The 19,522-nt window shown below is 41.7% G+C and overlaps 1 protein-coding gene across 1 annotated transcript in view; it reads left to right on the plus strand.

Moving 5' to 3' along the window:
• The first annotated feature begins 1,971 nt into the window (after positions 1–1,971).
• RALBP1 (ralA binding protein 1) overlaps positions 1,972–19,522 on the plus strand; it is a 35,211-nt gene continuing 17,660 nt past the window's right edge. The window contains exon 1 of the mRNA XM_050891185.1: positions 1,972–2,036. The gene's annotated coding sequence lies outside the window, so the exon portion shown is untranslated. The remainder of the gene's footprint in view (positions 2,037–19,522) is intronic.

Raw genomic sequence — 19,522 nt, forward strand, 5'->3', positions numbered from 1 at the left:
CAAGACTGAATTGCAAAGCAGAGAGCTTGCCACCTCAGAATCCTTGCTTAAAGCAGTAAGAATTTACAGAGTGAATGTGGGGCATGGAGGGTGTTAAGAAAGTGCCTCAGTCTGTGTGAGTAGGCCTCAGACCACAGTAAGTTTTGTAAGTCAGAAGTCATCCAAATGGATTTCACATGGCAGTAAATTGGTATGGTCAGCACTGCACACAATCACTTGTTTGTCTTCAAAAAATGGGAGAAGATTCATTCTGGGTTCATTAGCTGATGGGCCCATTGTGCATGAACTTGCGTTGGCAACAGCCTCTGATAATACTTATTCTTCAGAGCTGAGAGCCTCTGGTGACTGTCACTTCAAGTGGAGATCCTCACAGGCAATCATCTCAAATTGCTACGGGTTGTTACTGAAGTAACCTTTCTCTCTTCTTTTGCCAGAGGTAACACAGCCTTTGTATAACAAAAAAAACCATGAGCTGTGATGTTAAGTTAAATAAACCAGTAAGCCCTTGCTGTTAAACTGTTTCTTCTGGAGGGGAGGAGGTAAATTGGAAGTTGCATGGTTATGTAATATGTTGTGGAGACAATCTCTCTGTGCTCCAACACTAATCGGAGTGTTTACAACCCTCCCTTTTGTATTTTCTGCTGAATAGCACAAATTCCTGTGGGGGACCTTTTACATTACCGCAGGAGGTTGCACAAAGAGCCCATTTGACAGGGACTAAGCAGCATTGAATCTCAAGTGAATAAATCAAGCAGGTGGCACGCTGCCACAGTATTAACGTGTCCAATAGCCCAGGGATTATGTTTGAGGCTGTGGGAATGAATTGGTCTGCTTCTTACTGAAACAAATTCCCTTGTTGATGAGGAATCCTGAAAAGGATTCAAATTATGCAGGTGCTTAACATAACAGAAACTTGCATTGTAAGAGACAAAGAATACAAAATTCCTTTCAACATCACTGTAAACAGGATGCATGTTGAGATGGCGATGTGTTTCTTGGCACAAGTCGCCTGAAGTTGCATCCAGAGCGTTTCTCCATTTTCTTGCATTCCAAAGAGTGGCAGAGACGAGCGGGTAACGATTCAAGGTCAGATTCGTTATGCAAGATGAAGCCGAAGTTGATGGCTGCTCCCGTGTGAGCTGCAAACGTGGAAGTCGGTAGCGACGTCGTTTGGAAGGCAGGCCAGATGCAAACACCTATAGAGCTGTGTCAGCTCTTGTAGTGGTATTAACGGCTTTTGATGTTTGCTGACTTCCCACTGTTACAAATTTTATCTCACAACGGGTTGAGTCCTACGCTGCTTTAGTCACTGCTGACGCTTACGTTTCCTTGTAAATCTGCCCAGAAGAGCAATCGGGTCGCTGCCCGTCTGCCCTCAGCCGCTTCAGGAAACTTTACAAAGTTATTTTACCGGTTTTTCCCCGCCGGGAGGTCACTCACGGAAGCAGGAGGGGCGCGGGGCGCCCCACGCCGGGGTCCCCTCAGGCTGCCCCCAGCCGGGCCCAGCTCCCGCCACCTCCCCTCAGGCCCAGCCTCCCACCGCCACCCCGGGGCTGGGGACTTAAAAATCAGGGGGAGAGGGAACAAGCGAGCAACAGCTCCGGCCGTCCCCCTCCTGGCGCGCCCGTCGCTGGGAGTTGTAGTCCGGCGGCCGGAAGCCGGCTCACCACCCTTGCCGGTAGGCGTCCCCAAGGGAACTACAGTGCCCGTCATGCTCTGCGCGCGGGAACTAGCTTTGCTCCGCACAGCCTCTCCCCGCCGTCGCGGCGTCGCGCGTGCGCAGAGCGCCTCTCCTCGGGGGGGGGCCGCGGGGAGGGGGGCCGTCGGCGCACGCGCCTCCCGCCCCACAGGCCGCTCCCCCGCCCCCGGCCGCCCCGAGCCGCGGAGCGAGGCGGCGGCGCCTGCGCGGTGGCGAGCTCGCGCCGCTCCCCGGCCGTCCTTGCGAGCCGGGCGGCGGAGGCGGAATGGGGCGCGAGGCGGGGCCCCGCGCGTGAGGCCGAGGCGGAGCCGCAGCGCCGGCGAGCGGGACCCCCACGGTTAGTGCCCGCGGGCCGGGGTCTCCGGCCCGGCCCCCTGCCGTTCCCGGTGAGGGGCGCGGAAGCCGCTTCCGGGCTGGCGGGGGTGGGGGGGAGGATAACGGGCGGCGGGGAGCCGCCCCTGCCCCCCAGGCGCGGCTGCCGGGTGGGGGAGGGGCCGGCCCGGGCTGCCCGGAGGCTGGGGGAGGGGAGGGGCTGTTGGGGACTCCGCCCCCCTTCCCCCCCCCCTCACCCGGCCCGGGGCCGCTTGCTCGGCAGGCCCGGGGCACTGTTGTCCCCCGCGGGGGTGATCCGCTCGGCCTCCCCGCTGGGGGATCGGCCCCCTCCGGCGGCGGGGCGGCTCGGCTCGGCTCGGCCCGGCCTGCCTGTCTCGGCGGGGGCGCGGGGGGTGCTGCGCTGGGGACGGGCCGCGCGTCCCAGCGGTGACTTCTTCGTCGGGCTGCTCAGGAGGGGGGCCCGGCCCGTGTGCTTTACTTACTGGCCTGGTTGTCCCTCCTGTCCTTACGGGAACGGGCGTCGTGCGCCCCGGGGTGGGCGCCGGGCTCCTTGTGTGCCCGGTTTTCTTCAGCGTTTATGCACTTTGAATCGTGCGGGGTTCCCTGTAGCTCAGGCTCCGATTAGAGGTCTGCTGGGCTACGGGCTAGCTTTCTCTGAGGTTGTTTCGGGGTTGGTTTTGGGCGGGGAGAGGTCGAGTTTTTTCATTCATTTACGTTCACCTAGAGGTCACACATTAAAAACCAGAAAGCTCTTACCATTATTGTCATTTTTCTGCGTCTAGTATGTTTAACAGCTTCTAAGGATGCTGTGTTTTCTACCTAATAACGTTGTTCAGAAAGCATGTGTTACCATACGTCGTATGTCAGTGTGTGATGTATGACTAAATAAGCAGATCTTACTTTTAAGTGCTTATGTATGTTAAAACAAACGACAAAGAAAATGCCAGCAATCCACATTGATAATTTGAAAGTATCTGTTCATGAGAATGGTGTGGTTTGGATTACACACACACACCCCGCCGCCGTCCTGGTGTCCCTGAAGTTAATGGTTATCCTTGATGAGGAATAATAATAAGAAAATAGTAGGCTGAGGCCTTTTTACCAGTTGCATAAACCAGATGGATTTGTAGAAGTCTTTTGTTCCAGCACAGCAAAACAGCCATAATTGCATTCTTATACCTATTTCTCATCTGGAAAGCGCTTGAAGCGCTTACCATGCATGTTCAGCATTGCTATAATGCACCCATTCAAGGGTGATATTAAGGCTCTGTTGGATATGATGCAGGACTGTAATGGATGTGAACTTATTAACGAGCTTAAAGAAAAATGGGAGAGAGATCCCTTAGATTTGGGGTTTGATGTCATTTGAGGTGTTGCATACAGCTTCTGATGAATGATGCCATACGGCTTCTTCAGTTCATTTTAGTACAGTCTATGGATAGTGTAGTTATACAGTTGGTGTGACACATACTCTTGAGGGGCTCTTTTCTACAGAGAAGTAAAACAGAAATTAAAAAAGCTTCCAAACTGTTGTGGTTTTGAGTTGTTTAGTCCTTCTAAGTGTTTGAAATTTACTAAACCCCCCTGCTGTAATGATCTAGGTAGCTAGGTCAAAAATAGGGTGTTTATTATGGAGAAGCAGGGAACTTTACATTCCCTGTTCTAGGGATCTCATTTCTGACTTTGAGAAAATAAGTCGTGTTCTTTAGTCTTCCCACATCTGAAAATAGAAGACAGGAATAGATGCCTCAAATTTTTAATACTCCAGGTGCAACTCTGGCATTATTCTGTCTTAGTTAACGTGTATTCAGGGGTGGGAGGGCATGTTTTGTGTTTTGGTTTGGTTTGGGTTTTTTTTTCCCCCAGAAGTAAGGATTTCACTGTAAAACCCCTGGTGCGATTGTAGTTATACAGGGAAGACAGTTTTTTCTGTAGGGTAGCTTATTTCCATTTCTGTATGTGTGTGTCTATACCAGAATATATTGTCTTGGTATTGCAATAACTGCGTTCTTGCTTCAGAGCTGCATGGCTTAATTCTGTAGATGTACTTAAAGCAAAATTGATGTGCATATGCACTGTATCTAACACTTTGGGGTTCTGATCTCAGTTGTACCCTTTAGGCACTTCCCTAATATGTTTTAGCTGTATTTTGTTACAGAAAAGATTTGAATATTTTCTGAGTAAACACTGCTGTTTCTTACAAGCTGTTTTTGGACTAATATGGAAGATGCTGCTGTTTAGCAATAAATACCAACAAATGCAGATCTGCTTTCCTTCTGTAAGGCTCGGTGTCATGTAGCTGGCCTCAAAATGCCAAAGTGAAGTATAGTATGACATTTGTCTTCAGTTTATTGTATGTCTAGTATAATCTACTAAGCTTTTCTCTGAATTAATGCATCTGATTATTTTGAATCAGTGAATGATTGACTACCCTTAAAACTAGTCATGGTTTGCCATGTGCCTGCTTCAGATTTTCACCTAAAGAATTCATCAGCTCTTTCTGCTGTTCACCTGAGCCTCATGGACCATATTTTTCAAGTAGTTGCTCAAAAAATTAAAAAAATGTATCGAATGAGCCCATAGTTGGGCTGGAAGTAGCCTGTGGGAGGCTTGCATTTAGGCTGCATCCCCAGACATGGTGGTGTTGAGACGTGATTGCTGTCCAAATAACAATTATGTCTTCTGCCTGCCATGGCCAAAACCGGAAAGGTAAGGATGCAGGTTGATTTTAGAAAAAGGAAGGGTATGACTCCTTTCCTGTCCATACTTATTCTTCCCATCCCAGCCCTCCCTCACATTTTGGGCTTGACATCAGGGAATACAAACTTGGTTGAAGCTCTGGAGGTATAGTAGAGTGAAAGAGCCTTTGATGATGGTGGCAGCAACAGCAAGCCTTCGTCTCTGAAGCTGAGTAACAGCAGAGATCCGTCGCTCCCCGCTTCCAGTTTTTCGTTAGGCTGCAGTAGAAAGTGGGGGATGACTGCTTACTTGGGGCGGCTGCTGGGAAGTGGGATGGGGAGGGATATATAATTGCCCGAGTAAGGAGTGGTGATCCAGTAAGTAGGCTCACGCAACACTCCGCTCAAATATATCGAAAGAGATTATAGTTTATTCTGTCCTGTTACTAGAAGATAACGTACTAGGAAAAAATAGTTTATTTAGGTTTCATCAGTAAAGTGCTGTGACAATTTTGAACTAGTAGGGAAAAATTTGTGAAAAAGATAAATACAAAGTACAGTGGCTTCAGTGGATAAAGTAATTTATTAAGAAGGTAAAAAACAAAGATAATACCTAAACAAAATATGTCTGACCAAAAATATTTGGGAAATACAACTGGGGTCCTTAGTGTTGTTTATTATTAGCTGTGTACTGAAAAAGCAGAAGGCATCTTTTTTTGTTGTCTAATCTATGTATTCCAAATATGCGTGGGAGACTGAGATCTACCAGTTCGAAAACATGAGATCACAACATTCAGGAGTGATCAGTTCACTACCTACAAGTAGTATTTCCTTTGGTAAGTAAATAAAATGTATTTAAGTAGAGAACATGGTTTGGTATTGTTTCCTTGTGTAGCTTCTGTAATACTAAGTAAACAAAAGTACAGATAACGAACATGTCCCCGTTTCTTCCAGAAGCAGCTTGGCATAACATCCTGACTAAAAAATAGCAACCAATTATTTAATAAACACAGAATTTTATAATAATAAAGAAATAAAGAAAGAAAAAGTGCTCACCAGTTGCTAAAACAATAATAGTGTAAATCTGAATAAGTATAGTGAGCTGTTTAATAGCGCAAATTAATGTGGTATGTAGCCCAGTTTAAAAAAAATTAGAGAAAATGTTATGTTCAGTTTTAAATAATGAAATTTAGTATTGTCTTCTATGTGCAGAATTAAATCATGCAATTGTTCTGATATAACGGTAGTTGAAGAGTGTGATGCAAGTCGCTTCATCCTCATTGGTGTGCCCTTAATTGTTAATAGTTTGTCATCTGTCCATTTGTTTTAAGTGCTGGGAAGATATGTAGGAGTATAAACCTTAAGCAATCAATGCAACTATAAAATTTCTTTAAAAGAAGGTTTACGATCCTTGGTGTTGCAGATTAATTTACGGTATGACCTTGTAGGCAACCCCTGGCTTGCTTCCATCCGGGCTGCTGTCTTTCCTGGAGGAAGCGGGGAATGGCTTAATGATTCTTGCCAGCTACAGCCCAACATAAAGCACAGCGCTGGGGAAGACCTTGCATAAGTGTGCACAGGTGCACTATTTTAGCTTCTCAGGGTAACGCTTTTTCGTAGAAGTAGGTGCTGCCCTCTACTTCGGTGCAATGGAAGGGGCAGCTTTGCAACTAGTAGGGGCAGATTTCTCATTTCCACACTGCCTTCTTTATTCTCCTTGCTCACAAGGAACTGAGCTTTTTTAGACTGGCTATTTTGGTGTCTGGAGGCACACAAGGAAAAAAAGGGATGAGTGATGGCTGCCTGCGTGAGGTGGGAAGGGGCCAGATGGCTGCTGTAGAGGAAGAGTGAGGAGCGAGCGCTGGTGGTAAGGTTTGACATTCCAAATCAGAATGCAAGTTTGGACCAAACTGAAGATTGTTTTAAGGAAAATAAATTTAGTTTCAGGTTGGTTGTCTTGTACATTTGCTAGCAGTGAATAACTCTTACTCGAGTCAATTCGTATAGTTATGTATAGATAAAATGTATTTTTGTTTCATTTTTCTCCACTGTAGTTTGAAAATTTCACATGTTTCTGTGATCTGGCTTAAGTCAGCACATGAAGTTTACTTACTGTTTTACAGTTTCAGTAGGATCCCTGGGCTTTTGTATTACAAGTAACTGAGCTTTGTGCTAGAAGACAGACATCTGGCAGAAAGGAACTCTTGGGACTAAACATAGATCTCTGGTATTACCAGAGCTTGAGCTGGATACGTGGTTTTTAAAAACATAATGTATGATGATAATACTGTTAACTTGACACTTGTGGGAAAAAAGCTATCGCAGTGACAAAAATTGCAGCTTCTCTTTTTCACAAAAAATGTAGTAAGAATTCTGCAAGGATATCACTTCTCTTTAAAACCACACCTAACTTTTTAAAATAGGAGTTACACCTAAGAGTTAGAAGCTATAATTTTTATGTTTTTTCTATAATAACTTTTGTGAAATTTAACATTTAACTTACCCTGGTAATTAGGCTCATTGCTACTTTAACATTTCTAGCCTATCCAGGTGTGTTTTTTAAATATGAGCATCACCAGTCAAGGTGCAGAATTTTTTTTTGGATGTTGCGGTGAAAATAAGTTTTCACTGATTTTTATTAGCATGAATTACATTGAATGCTAAATGTAAATTCTAATGCTAAACATGCCAGCAATGAAACTCTCTCATTTCATGGTATTAGTAGTGTTCTTCTGTCATGTTGCTATGGAAGTCCATAATTCTTGGTTAGTGTTTTCCTCTGTCCAATACACTGCTTTCACATACTAATATTGAGTGTATTAATTTAATATTGCCTGATGTAAGGTAATTAAATTGGCAGATATTTTACTATATTTGTAATAGTCTAACTGCAGTAGATTTTAATCTTGTGAACCAGATGCTATTTAAAAGCATAATGCATATATGTACAAAACCTAAAATACCTTTTATTTTAATTGGATTCAGAGCGAAGTATCATCTGACACTCTCCTCTTTTAATTTTCAGTTGTGGTGTCTTCAAAGGAGCTGCTGTTCTTTTAAGATAGCCTAAAGAGCTTTTCATATTTGATGGGATTTTTTTAATTGATTGAATGGACTAAAAATGTAAGAGCTTGGGGGGAAAAAAAACCCAAACTGATTGAATAGATTTACCGAGAAACTCCTTGGATTATTTCAGTCTAGTGGTTTTAGCTTTTCTTGTTCTTTAGATGTTTTAATCTTTACAAATTCTGTGAGTTTTCTTTGTGCTGGCCATTTGCAAGCTAATTTTAGATGCAGAGATCTTTCACAGGTCATGCTTCTGAAGTTTTAATCCTGAAATTTGGGGTTGCAGTTCTCCAAAATTTATACAACTCGTACCACTAGTGATCAGGTGTGTTTTTATCTAGTCGTGTTTTGAAAAGGATTTTAAAAGTTGTTGGAGGAAATTAAATGCAGCTTGCCAGCTGAAAGAGGAAGTGATGAATATGTGGAGTTCTTACTTTGTTGTCTAGATGGTTCAGTAAATTAATGTGACTGACATACTAAGATGTAGATTCAAATCCAAGTTTCTCAACAAAGATAATTAAGAAGAACTAATTTTCTGGCAATGACTATCACAAATATATTTTTGAATATGCCAAAATCTGTATACTCTACCAAAAAACAATGGAGAAGTTGCTTTGGTTGTTAACCTGCAGCACTCCTTTTGTGTGCTACAATTTTATGATATTTTATTTATTTTATGATAAAACTGGCTTACAGTTTTCTATTGTGGTTTGGCTTCTTTTGGTTGCTAGTTCTTTATAAATCCTTCTTTTGTAAGTAAGTTTTTAATATGCTATTTCAGTCAGACTTTGAAGACATCTAAAAGATACACAAATATATGTCAGAAGTTTGCAGTTAGAACAGTCAGTTACAGATGCATATTTTTGACAGGTGATTACATTTGGTGTTTTTTAGTTCTTAAGAGCAAGGATTTCACCACTTAAAAATGTCTTATGCTGACGGAGGCAGTTTTCTTTTGGGGGCAGGGGGAGGACAATAGCACTATTTTGTCTTATGTATACTAGGGCTTCCATTAAGCTACCTACACTAATTTTATTCAAAGCAGCATGATTTTTCTTGTGTAGACAAGGCTACACAACAGATTTGGGAATGGCAGTCAGAACTTGTTTGGTCCTGTGCTATCAGATACTGAACGTTTTCACCAGCTGTGAAGCATATGTATTTTTAGTGTCTATTTGTGTTATTATTCAGTTCATTTTTATTATATTTGGCAAGTAAACTGAAAACAGCAATCAGTGTATATTTCATAAGGGTTTTTTTATCATACTCTGAAGCCATAGGATTGCCAAAAATTACTGCAGTAGGTGCTACAGACTGAGCTGAAGCTTGTTTTAGAAAATAGATGTGAATTTAATTTTAAATTCTAAGGATGTTTATACATCTTTCTAGAAAGCTGGTGTTTCATGTAAGTTTTCTTGTAAGGCTGTTTGGCTATGTAAATTGGCATAGAAGACAAATATTGTGAACTTGGGGGTCCTGCTGCTGTTTCAGTAATTGGTAATTTAACTGCTCAGTCTTCCCCATAGTTGCTTCTGAAGAAACCTTTGCTGGCTGTGGAGGCAGATTCTTGCTTCCCAGCCATTTGCTGCAGAGAGGAACCCTGAGACCAGCTGCTGCCCCAAGCTGGGTGGTGCTGCACCTTGCCTTGAATGTATTTGTGAATGTTTTCAGTGTTCACATGCGTGACATTTTGTAACATCTCAGCCCTGGAGGTGGTGATGTTAGTCATAATTAATAATCTACTGAGCTTATAAATATTTGAATTGACTTTCCCCTTGGATATTGAATGAATCTGGGGCAGAGGTGGAAAACAGAATTTGTTAATCCCAACTCTACATATGGTACTGAAAAAAATAACTAAAAATTTAGAAATTTACAGAAAGGCTAAATACTTCATGTGGTCTTGATGAAGAGTTGTCATTGGCATTGATGGGAATATGTCTGAAAACAGGAGATGATACGGTCCTCTTTTTGTGTGGAAACTTATATACCATGGTAAAAAAAGAAGATAATTTTCTTTTACATATAGCATGAGTCTGACAGACATCAGCATCTATTCCAGCAGGTTGCACTGCTATAGATGTAACATGGATCAATAAAACTGTTATTTTGTTGGCATGGCTCAAAACAGATCTCCAAATGAAATAAGCTACATCAGAAAAAAGTCTTTTGGTGGGTAAAACTGCATCTACAATAAGGCTTTTCTAAAAACTGCTGTGCTGGGAGCACAGAAACATTATACTCCTATGCATTGTAGTTAAGTTGGGAAAACGTTTGCATGCAACCCAACCTCCAGTTGATTTTACTCAATACGGGCCTAATAAAACAACCAGTGAAGGCAGAAGGGGAGACTTTCCTTTTACTTTGGTTTCTAGGTCAATAGCCACTGATGTTAGCTTGATAATATACAGGACTCTTTAAGCCAAAAACAAAGGTGCTGCGGATAGACATAGTTATCAAATAATCACTAAAAATAATCAGCAGATAGACATAGTTAGTAAATAATCACAAAAATAATCAGAGAAGCTGTTATATAAACAGCTTTCCTAGATCAAAGTCTTTCTTTACTTTTCCTTTCTGCTGTTACAGTAGAATGGGTTTTATCTCAACCACCATAGTTCTCTTCTAATTTAACATTCACTAAGAGTTAGGTATGATTTGCCTGTGTTACATTGGAACATGCAGGGTTTTAAATAAAAAAAATCAAACATGGAAACTGATCATCTGTGTCGTATATCACACTATGAAGAGATACAGGCAAAGCTGTTCTTAGTTTCTCCTTATGTTACAGAGTTGTCAGTTCAAGTGACAGCCTGTAATTTATAAATCTCTTCATCTGTGTTCAATACATGGTGGCAAAAATTCAATGTAAAGCGCAAGAAACTTAATTTTCACAGTTTTAACCCTAAAGGTTTGTGTGTCATTAATATACTTTCAGAAAATGCTTATTTCTGGGAATGATAAGGCCTTAGAATCGAATATTCTCTGCCTTTGGTAAGGTAAACTAGACTGTTCATGCTGACCTCCCAGTTAAAGGATTATGAAGTGACTTCTGTAAAATGAACTTAATGCTGTTTGAAAATTCTATGAATAAAATAATGATCACAATTCAACCAATTCAGTGAGGAAGCATGGTACTTCTAACTGATTTTTCTACATCCAGTCTAAAAGATAGTATCTCAATAATGGTTTAAAAAGCAACACTGATTCAGCATGCAGTACTTCGTGCAGCATGTGCACTCTTTGTCGTTTCCTCTACCTGCTTAATGCAGGTTTATGCAGTTGACAAAGTGTACCTAGGCTTCGTCTCCACTGAACTCACTGTGCTAGTAGGTGGTAGCAAGTGGCTTTTAAAGGACAAACCAGCAGACAGAAGTTAAGCGATGTTTGTAGGATGGCATACCTGTTCTGGTTTCGTTGTTGTTTGCATGGATAAGAAAGATGATGATAATGCAGCGGCATTGGCGTCTGCCTGTACATGTCAACTGAGTATGTTCCCAGGATTTCCATAGAGCTTGGTCTTTACCTGCTGGCAGGAACTTCACGATGTGTTACTGCATCTCTGCTGTTGCTTTTGCCAGATTAATTATTGCTGTTACAGAAATGCCAGTGTGCTATATTACACGTTTCTGGTATTTACCACCAGTGTTAAACCCAAAGCAAAGTGTCTTATATTTGCTGTTTACCCTTGTCATTTCTAGTATTTTAGCATGTGTTAGCTAATGCACTCTTAAAAAACAAAACAAAACAAACACAGAAACCAAAACTAGGCTATATATAGCCTTAGATTTTTTTAATTGGGTGATGGAACTGAGTGTGGAGAGCTCTGGTCTCTCTGGAAAACTAGAGTCCCGTCTCTGTTGTGTGATCTGTCATGGTTAGTCTGTAGATGCTCTTGAAAGAATAGCAGAAACACTTAAAACTCTAGTAAAATATTTGATGCCAAATCCATTGGCTTCTCCTCTGCTTAATTTTGGTTTTTTTTTTCACTCTGATGATTAGCACTTGCTTTTTTAACAGCATTTGTAGTACATTCCGCTCAACCGGTCACAATTTTGTGGTGGTGTTTTTCACTGACTCCACTAAAAGGACAGCTGTTCTCAAGTTGCCTGAGTTCAGGTACTGGAGTGTGACTGAACGATGCCATAGTTGAAATCTCTGATAAGGGAATTGGTCATTAAATAAACCCAGCCCAGGAACTGATAAAAGTATAAAAATTAGTCTTAATTCGCTAGATCATCAATTGCTGTACGACTTGCCACAGAAAGACTTGTCAGAAAACGTGGATTGTATAAAACTTGTATATAGTCCTGAGGGCAAACAAAACCTGAGGTGATACTATGTTTATAGCGACTGTTAAAAAAGTAAACTGCACACCTTTTATTGCATTTTCCTCCCTTCCTCTGTTAAGTGGTAAAAGTAAAACTTTCTGTTCTGTTTTACAAGTGTTAGTGCTGGCACAAGTGGGAATTTGGAGAGGTGGACAGGAGAAAAGGGACAGGGTTGTCACACCAGGATTAATTCTAAGGCCAATCTAAGCAATAGTGGGTATTATATATGTTGTACAATGTGGCATTTTTCAGAAGTATAGGAGGGTTTGATACATTTGCAGGACAGTTCCTATTATTCAATTCAGATCTCAATAGTTCAGCCCTTATCAAAAGTTACCACATTTTCATTTGGGCTGAAAAGTTGGGCTTCTTAGGCTAGTATTTAAAAATTTAAACAGAAAGCACTAACCAAATCCTTCAAACTGTTTCTGAGAATTGAGCTAGCAAGGAAGAACGTCTCTTTTCTGTAATAAAAAATATTTTGGTAATCAGGCAAACCTTTTTAGCACTGTTTGTAATTTAGAGGGGAAACCTAAATTTGGCTGGAGAAGACCTCCCAGATTTCCTTGCTTATGTGTTTATATGTAATTTTCAGAAGCCTTAATTAGAACTGAGCGTGGGAGAAATAGAAGGTGACAAGGGAAACCTGGGAAACAGTGAGCAGCCAAAAGATGAGATTAGATGAGGCACTGGGTGTGGAGAAGAGGAATGGTGAAACTGAAGTTGCACAGGTCTAGGTGCTGAACACCTGCGTGGTGAGGAGGAGGTTGTGAGAGAGAAGAGATACAGTCCTGATGGTGGAGGAACTGGACTGCAGGAGAGGGGAATGAAGAAGCTAATGGAGAGGGACTGAGCCTGGGAAGCAGTGGGACTAGACCACAGAATGGGTGTACTGGGCTTGAGTACGATTACTGGAGGAATTGGTATTGGGTTACTTTGTGGTGACAAGACCATGGGAACCAGGAGCAGGATTCATAGGGGCTAAGACTATAGAGAATCACAAACAGTGGACCAGCACTTCCCCAAGAAGTTTGAGTAATGAGAAGTTATTCTCTGGGTGGGCAGTAGCAGTTGCAATGCAGGTAGCTGATGAGTCAAGATACTCCTGCAAAAGTCTGGCCTGGTTACAGTGCCCATCTGCCTCATGATGTGGAGTCCAGACCCTCTGCTTGTTACTTCAGAAACATGCAATGTAAAGCGATTAAACAGCAGTCTTTCGAGTTGTTAGCTGGCCAGTTATTTCCAAGAATGCCTCTTATAAATGTGGTTGTGATCATAATATAATGCACTGCTTTGAAACTACTTCCATGGCAGTTGATTCAGCTGGGAAAAGACATATGGCAGGGCTTGCTGAGATATCGCTGAAGGATGGGAATGAGCATGGGAGCCACGTGTGGCATAGTTTGTGTAACCTCTGTATGCGGTTTTGATCGTTACCCTGTAACAAAGATTTGTGCCTAGGCTTTTCTTCTAGACTACCTGCTTTAGCTTGCTCTGGAACAGACAGCAGGATGTAAACTGTCACAGCATGCCTCACCAGGGAAGTAGGATGTTACAGCAAAACAGGCAGTGTGACAGCATAGCCAGTGCAGGAGGCAGAGTCATGGGACAGGGGCTTTTCCTATGTGGTTATGGTCAGTCTCTTTTCAGGTATGCTCTCTCTGAAGCAAAGTGCTTAACTCTCCCCAGGGGATCCAAATTTTTTTTTCCCCAAGATGTCTATTGGAAACCGCCTCTGAATTGCATCCTGATGGAGCTCTACAGAATTTGTAGACTAGAGGCTGTGATACCGTTTTCCCTGAAGTGAACCAAACTGGAAAGCATATGCTACCACATATCTGGAGATTTTCTCTTCATGTGATTATGAGACTTTATCATAATGTGATCGGAAACCTTGTTTCTGATATTTCTAAAATATCTAGGATATTATTTAATCATTTATTTTAAGGTTGGCTGTCTACTAAATGGATTAATGAAGAGCTGGAATACCCTCAATAATAGGGAATAACCTGGATACTGCTACATATTCTGAATGTGAGCTGGCTCCTCCAACAGTCCGCTCAAATATGGATGTGGTCTATAGCTCTGATTGTTGAGAGCTAAGTAGTTTTGTGTATTTGTATATCACTACTTCTGAGCTGGTATTGACTCTCAGAGCAGAACTTCAGATACTTTGGATGGTACTGTAATTCCGTCAGCCTTCATCCACCTACAGGTAAATGAGAGAACACACAAACCTATTTGTTACTTTTAGAGCTGATCTGATACTGGCATTATTTTTGAAAAATGTACAGCTTGCTCCTATGTGACTTGAGTTGTGTGATTACACACTCTCCTTTAAAGTAAGTTTTCTAACATTTTCATAGCATCACATACCCTGTAAAGTAATCTTAGGTTTAGGAGCTGAATGCTGCTAAGCAGTTTGCATTTTATTCTCTTTATCCAAAAAATCTTGTGAAGGCTCTTCTTGAGGTTTTAATTCTTGCCAGTTATGAAGAGTACATGACTCACAAGGGAGTTACTTAATGCTGTGTTTATGTGATTACTTGTGACTTGTGAAATTTTAAACTTGCTTTACCTGTCTACATGAACACTTCCCTTTTCTTTCTCCTTTCATGGCCATCTTGCCTTATTAAAGAAGGGAAAGGGCACTGTTTATGTACCTGGGTACTGCTTGTTAAATGAAATAGGTGGCCTCTGATGTCATTTTGCTATTTGACTGCATGGCAGCATTTCAGTCTAAGAAGTGTTTGAGTGAAAGCAGTGTTTTGTATTAAGCTTTTCAGTATGTTGTAAAACATACATCTTTTTATTTCAAAACACAGCTTAAACAGTTGTGTTTTATTGCAGTAATAAGACCTCAGAACAATTTGAGTAAAACATAAATGGTTTATTAGCTTTAAGCTAGTAAAAACTTTATTCTTTGCCTAAGCTGCTGCTGTAGCTGACAACCATCAGTAGTTACAAGATGATTAATTTGAGGCGTACTTAACAATATCCTCTGCTCTTGGAAGGACCATGGTTTTAATGGCCTCCCACACTGTGCGATAGTCTGAGCAAGACACAGAACTTAGACATGTCTCAGACATTATATAGTCTTGGTAAATAACTTCTAACTCTGTGTTCTCATCTCCAAATCATCTTTTTCAGCCATCTCAGCAGTTGTATGAGTACCACTCAGTTTCTGGAGTACTTTGACATGCTTAGACCACAAGTGATAGTTCTTTCCTCTTACAGTTCGTTACTTTCCAAAATGGAGCTATGTTGTTACTAGGATAATTTTTGTCCAAAAGTGGTGTTTCTTCAAGTAGCATCAGTTTCTTCACATATGTCCAGATCTTTTGGACTGAAGGCCTACGATGAAGAGGCACTGCCATGTTCTGGGTCTTGCTTTTGGGTAGTTACGATAGAGCAGGTTCTGGTAGCTGAGTGAGTGTTCCCACTGCCTCCATCCTTTGATTACTGACTTCTTGGGACTATTTTCAATGTAACACACAGATTTTCAGAGTGTGTCTGTTTGTGGCAGAATGGGATGACCTGGAGACACCCACCGTGCTTCAGATGTGGTCTTGCATAATGCTTGTTGCAGAAAAATTCCCTGTGTCCTTCATTCCGCCCAGCAGCTTTACAAAATAACATCTGTGCATGCAGTCACCTGCTCTAATTTGCTTCTGCTGTTGCAATTGGTTACAAGGCACAAAGTCACAATACAGACTCAGTGCAAAACAGAAATAATGGAGCCTTCTGTACTGAATGAAAGAGCTGTGAGTTTGGTCTTTCAGACTGTGCCTCTCTTTAATGTGTTTGTGCCGACTTAGATGACACACTGTAATAAGTGAGATCTATTAAAGTTGGCTGTCATGTCTCTCTGTCTTCACTTTTCTATGGTTTTTCCAAACCTCAGCTGTTTAATATTAATTTTTACTTACTAGATATGTAGCTCAGGCTGAATTTTTTAGGAAAGAGTTCAGTTATTTTCAAAAATGAGGCTAGGAGAAACACATTATTTTGCCCATGTAGGCATCTTCATTCCTCTCCCCAGCCCGCATTCCTGTGCTTGGTCTGTGGTCTTGAAAGATGGTGGTGACGTGATGGCTAGGAGTTTTTGTGTTAAGGACATTCCTTCTGCTTTCCATGTTTAAAATCTCTTTGTGACCTTTCCTCTATTCCCCCAAGGAAAGACTAAATTAAAGTCTTTCCTTGGGGGAATAGAGGAAAGGTCACAGTTCTGCACATGTTCAGTGAAGTCTGTTTATTTTTGACACTCAGTTATTCTGAAGGTTCAACTCTGTGTTGAGCAGGAAGATGGTTCAAGAAACTGCATTCTGGGAGTACTAAAAGGAGTAGCTAGGTCTGAGAAGGCTCTTGAACTGCGAGAAGCTCTCTGAGGCTGTCACATAACAGCATTCGTGGCTCCTGTGGAAGAAGAATCAAATGTCGAGTGAAGAAGAACTGGTGGGAGACAAGGAGCCTGCTGTTGGTAGGGAGGTAAGGAAGGAGATGACTTCTTGTGATACTAGGGAGAGACTGAGAGCCGGTGGGAGAAATGGGGACAAGGTGAGAAAATGAGGTAGATAATCATGAGGAAACAGAAGACTGCAGCAGAGAAGAACATCCAGGAAGAAACGGGAACTCGTAACTAATCAAATAGAAGAAACAGAGGAAGAAGAGGGAGAACTTTATCTGCAAGGAAGCGGTGTGCAGCAGGACAGTGGGAACTAGCTGAATAAAGAACAAGGGGAGGGGAAAGTGGGAGACTGAGCTTGGGTCACAGAGACCAAAGCAGATGAAGAACATGTGTGTGATATACTGAGGGTGAAAAAGAGAAATCAATCAAGATGGGAACCATGGGAGTACTGGCACTGTGTGGTAAAGAAGTTGAAGCTTGAAGTTATGGGGAAAATACGAAGAATGAAGTGAAATCTGGGGAGATGAAGCCGTGCATGCAGTATCACAAAACAGAGCTGCCCGAAGAGGGAGGTTGCACTCCTGTCATCATGGATCTGCCACTCCTCTGTTTTCCATCTTTTGTGCTTCTTGAGCTCTTCCACGAGCCAGCTCAGCAGCAGAAGCCTGTTGGAGCAGCTAGCAAATTGAATCATCTCACAAAGGGGTCTTGGGAGAGCAAGCTACTGGAATTGGGGGGGCAGCGAACGGGGGGAGTAGTTTGACCTTCCCGACGTGGCAGTAGCGAGCTGTTAAATCTCCTGACAGATGAGAACTGCATAGGTGAAGAGAAGCAATTTGAAGCAAGGAGCCTGCTGCAGAGGAGAGGCAGGACTGAAGCAGTAACAGATTGTGAAGAAAGGGTCAAGTCTGAGAGGGAGAAGTTGGCAGAAGAATCAGCCTGTTAGAAATGTTCCTTCTCAAAATGCTGAGAGGATCCATGGTTTTTTCGGTATCACCATTTATTGCTGTCAGTAAAAATTTGTAAAAGCCGGAGGAAAGGTGCAGATTTGTATGGCAGTAGTGCATTAACATCCTTTAGTAAAAGTGGAAGAGGTTTTTGCGGTAGGCCTGAAGGCTCTGATTCTGCTGATAAGTTCTGATATAATTTGAGCATCATGGAATTTCTCCCTTATTTAAAGGCCTAGGAAATTACACATATAGGAAAGTAATGCTTTCTTAAAGCTGTAAAATAAAAAATATGAAACATAAGTGCAGTCTTAATTTGTTGCATTTACAAATATGCACCATTATCTATCTTTTTAGTCAGTGTCTCTGCTTTAGCCAGAATAAAGAATGAACAGTATTAAAAGACTTCATGAATATTTTGTTTCTCATCATAATTCTGTGTCTTACTGTGCCCTATTCAAATTCTGATCTGAGTAACTGTTAATTTCCATAAGCACTCTGTGAGTGATCTCCTGTAGTGAGATACTTTGTTTCATACATTAAATTTTCACTGTGTTCTGCATACAGAGAACTGAAGGATGAGAGTTTTAAAAAAAAAACGAAACCAACAACCCTCCCCAAAACCCACTTAGCTGGACACATTTATAATTATTAACCTGGCAAAACACAATTCCATATTATGCTTTTCTGTATTCTACCAATCCGTAAATAAGACCCCAGGAGTTGAGTAACACTGCTGAAGAGTGTTGTGGAACGTATGGGTTAAGTCTGGAACCCGGCAGAGCTCCTAGGATGAAGCCAGAGGCAAACCATGTGCGTCCTCATTTTCCAGGGTGGTGTTTATGTGCCTTTGCAATGACATTGTCCTTTCCCTCCGTGCGCTTGCCCATTTTGCCCACTCTAGATGTGGACGGATTTGTAGGTGTGGTCCATCCTGTTCGCTTAAAAAAATTATGTGTAATATTTCTAATTTCACGCCATGAGTTACTGTTGAAATACTGTCTGTTGTTTAGCAGCTTTTGGTGGGGTGTTTTGGGTTCTGTTTTTTTGGGGGGAGGGGTTGGTGGATGAAGTGCAAACAGGTGCTATGCAGGAATTTTACAGATCATCCTGATACTCAGATGAGATGCAATATTATTGCCAGTCTGTGTCATTTGTAATATTGAAAATGCTTATATAATTGAAAGTTTTGACCTTTTTTGATATCTGTAAGTCTGAAGCTTTAGATACCTGGACATTTCTCCTAAAATGTCTTGTTTGAGCACGCCGTTTACTTGTTTTAACTATCAAATGCTATCAAATTAGCATAGCAGTGAAGTATTTGATATCAATTAAAAATATAACAAAACCCAACAAGCATGACAGAAAAAGAAAATGGCTGTGCCTCATGTTAATGCTGTTCTCTTTTAAAGAGGCTTTCTGCTTTTGCATAAGAAGTTATAGTCTGGTTTATATGATGTATCAGGAGTTCCTGCTTAGCCAGTATGTATCATTTATTTCCCTGAATGAGATTTTATAAACTACTGGGTACCCATGATCGTTTGCCTAACTTAGCAAAGGGTTGACTACTTTCTTCTTATTTGTAATCTATACATCAGCATTAAATAACAGGAGTACCAGAGGTGACTGCAGAGTTCAAAGGCTAGTGCAGAAGCCACAGCTATTATATCTGGATATGCTTTTGTCATAACTAAAATAGTCATGGAAATAGGTTTGATACGGCTTTTGTGTGTAATCTTATAACATCTTTTAATTCTGTTTTTTTGAGGCCATGGCTACACCGCCACCTTGATCGCTTTAAGTCTGCAGTGCAGGGTACCTTCCCCAACTCTCAGCCTTCCTTGTGCTTGCCCTGGCACTTGTATGGCTGCATAGAGAGCCAGACTGTGGAACTGATGTAGCTTTGAAAAAAAGAAATCCTTTTCTCTTCTGTTTGTCTTCCAATAGATCAGTTTCCTTTCAGCAGCAACACAGCAGCACAGATTTAAGTTGGATTAAAGTTAGCGTGTAACCATGACTTGACCTGTCATCCAAGTATACCAGTGAGTGTGGGAAATAGA

The sequence above is a fragment of the Gymnogyps californianus genome, chromosome 2 (genome assembly GCF_018139145.2).
Source record: "Gymnogyps californianus isolate 813 chromosome 2, ASM1813914v2, whole genome shotgun sequence".
Classification (NCBI taxonomy): domain Eukaryota; kingdom Metazoa; phylum Chordata; class Aves; order Accipitriformes; family Cathartidae; genus Gymnogyps; species Gymnogyps californianus.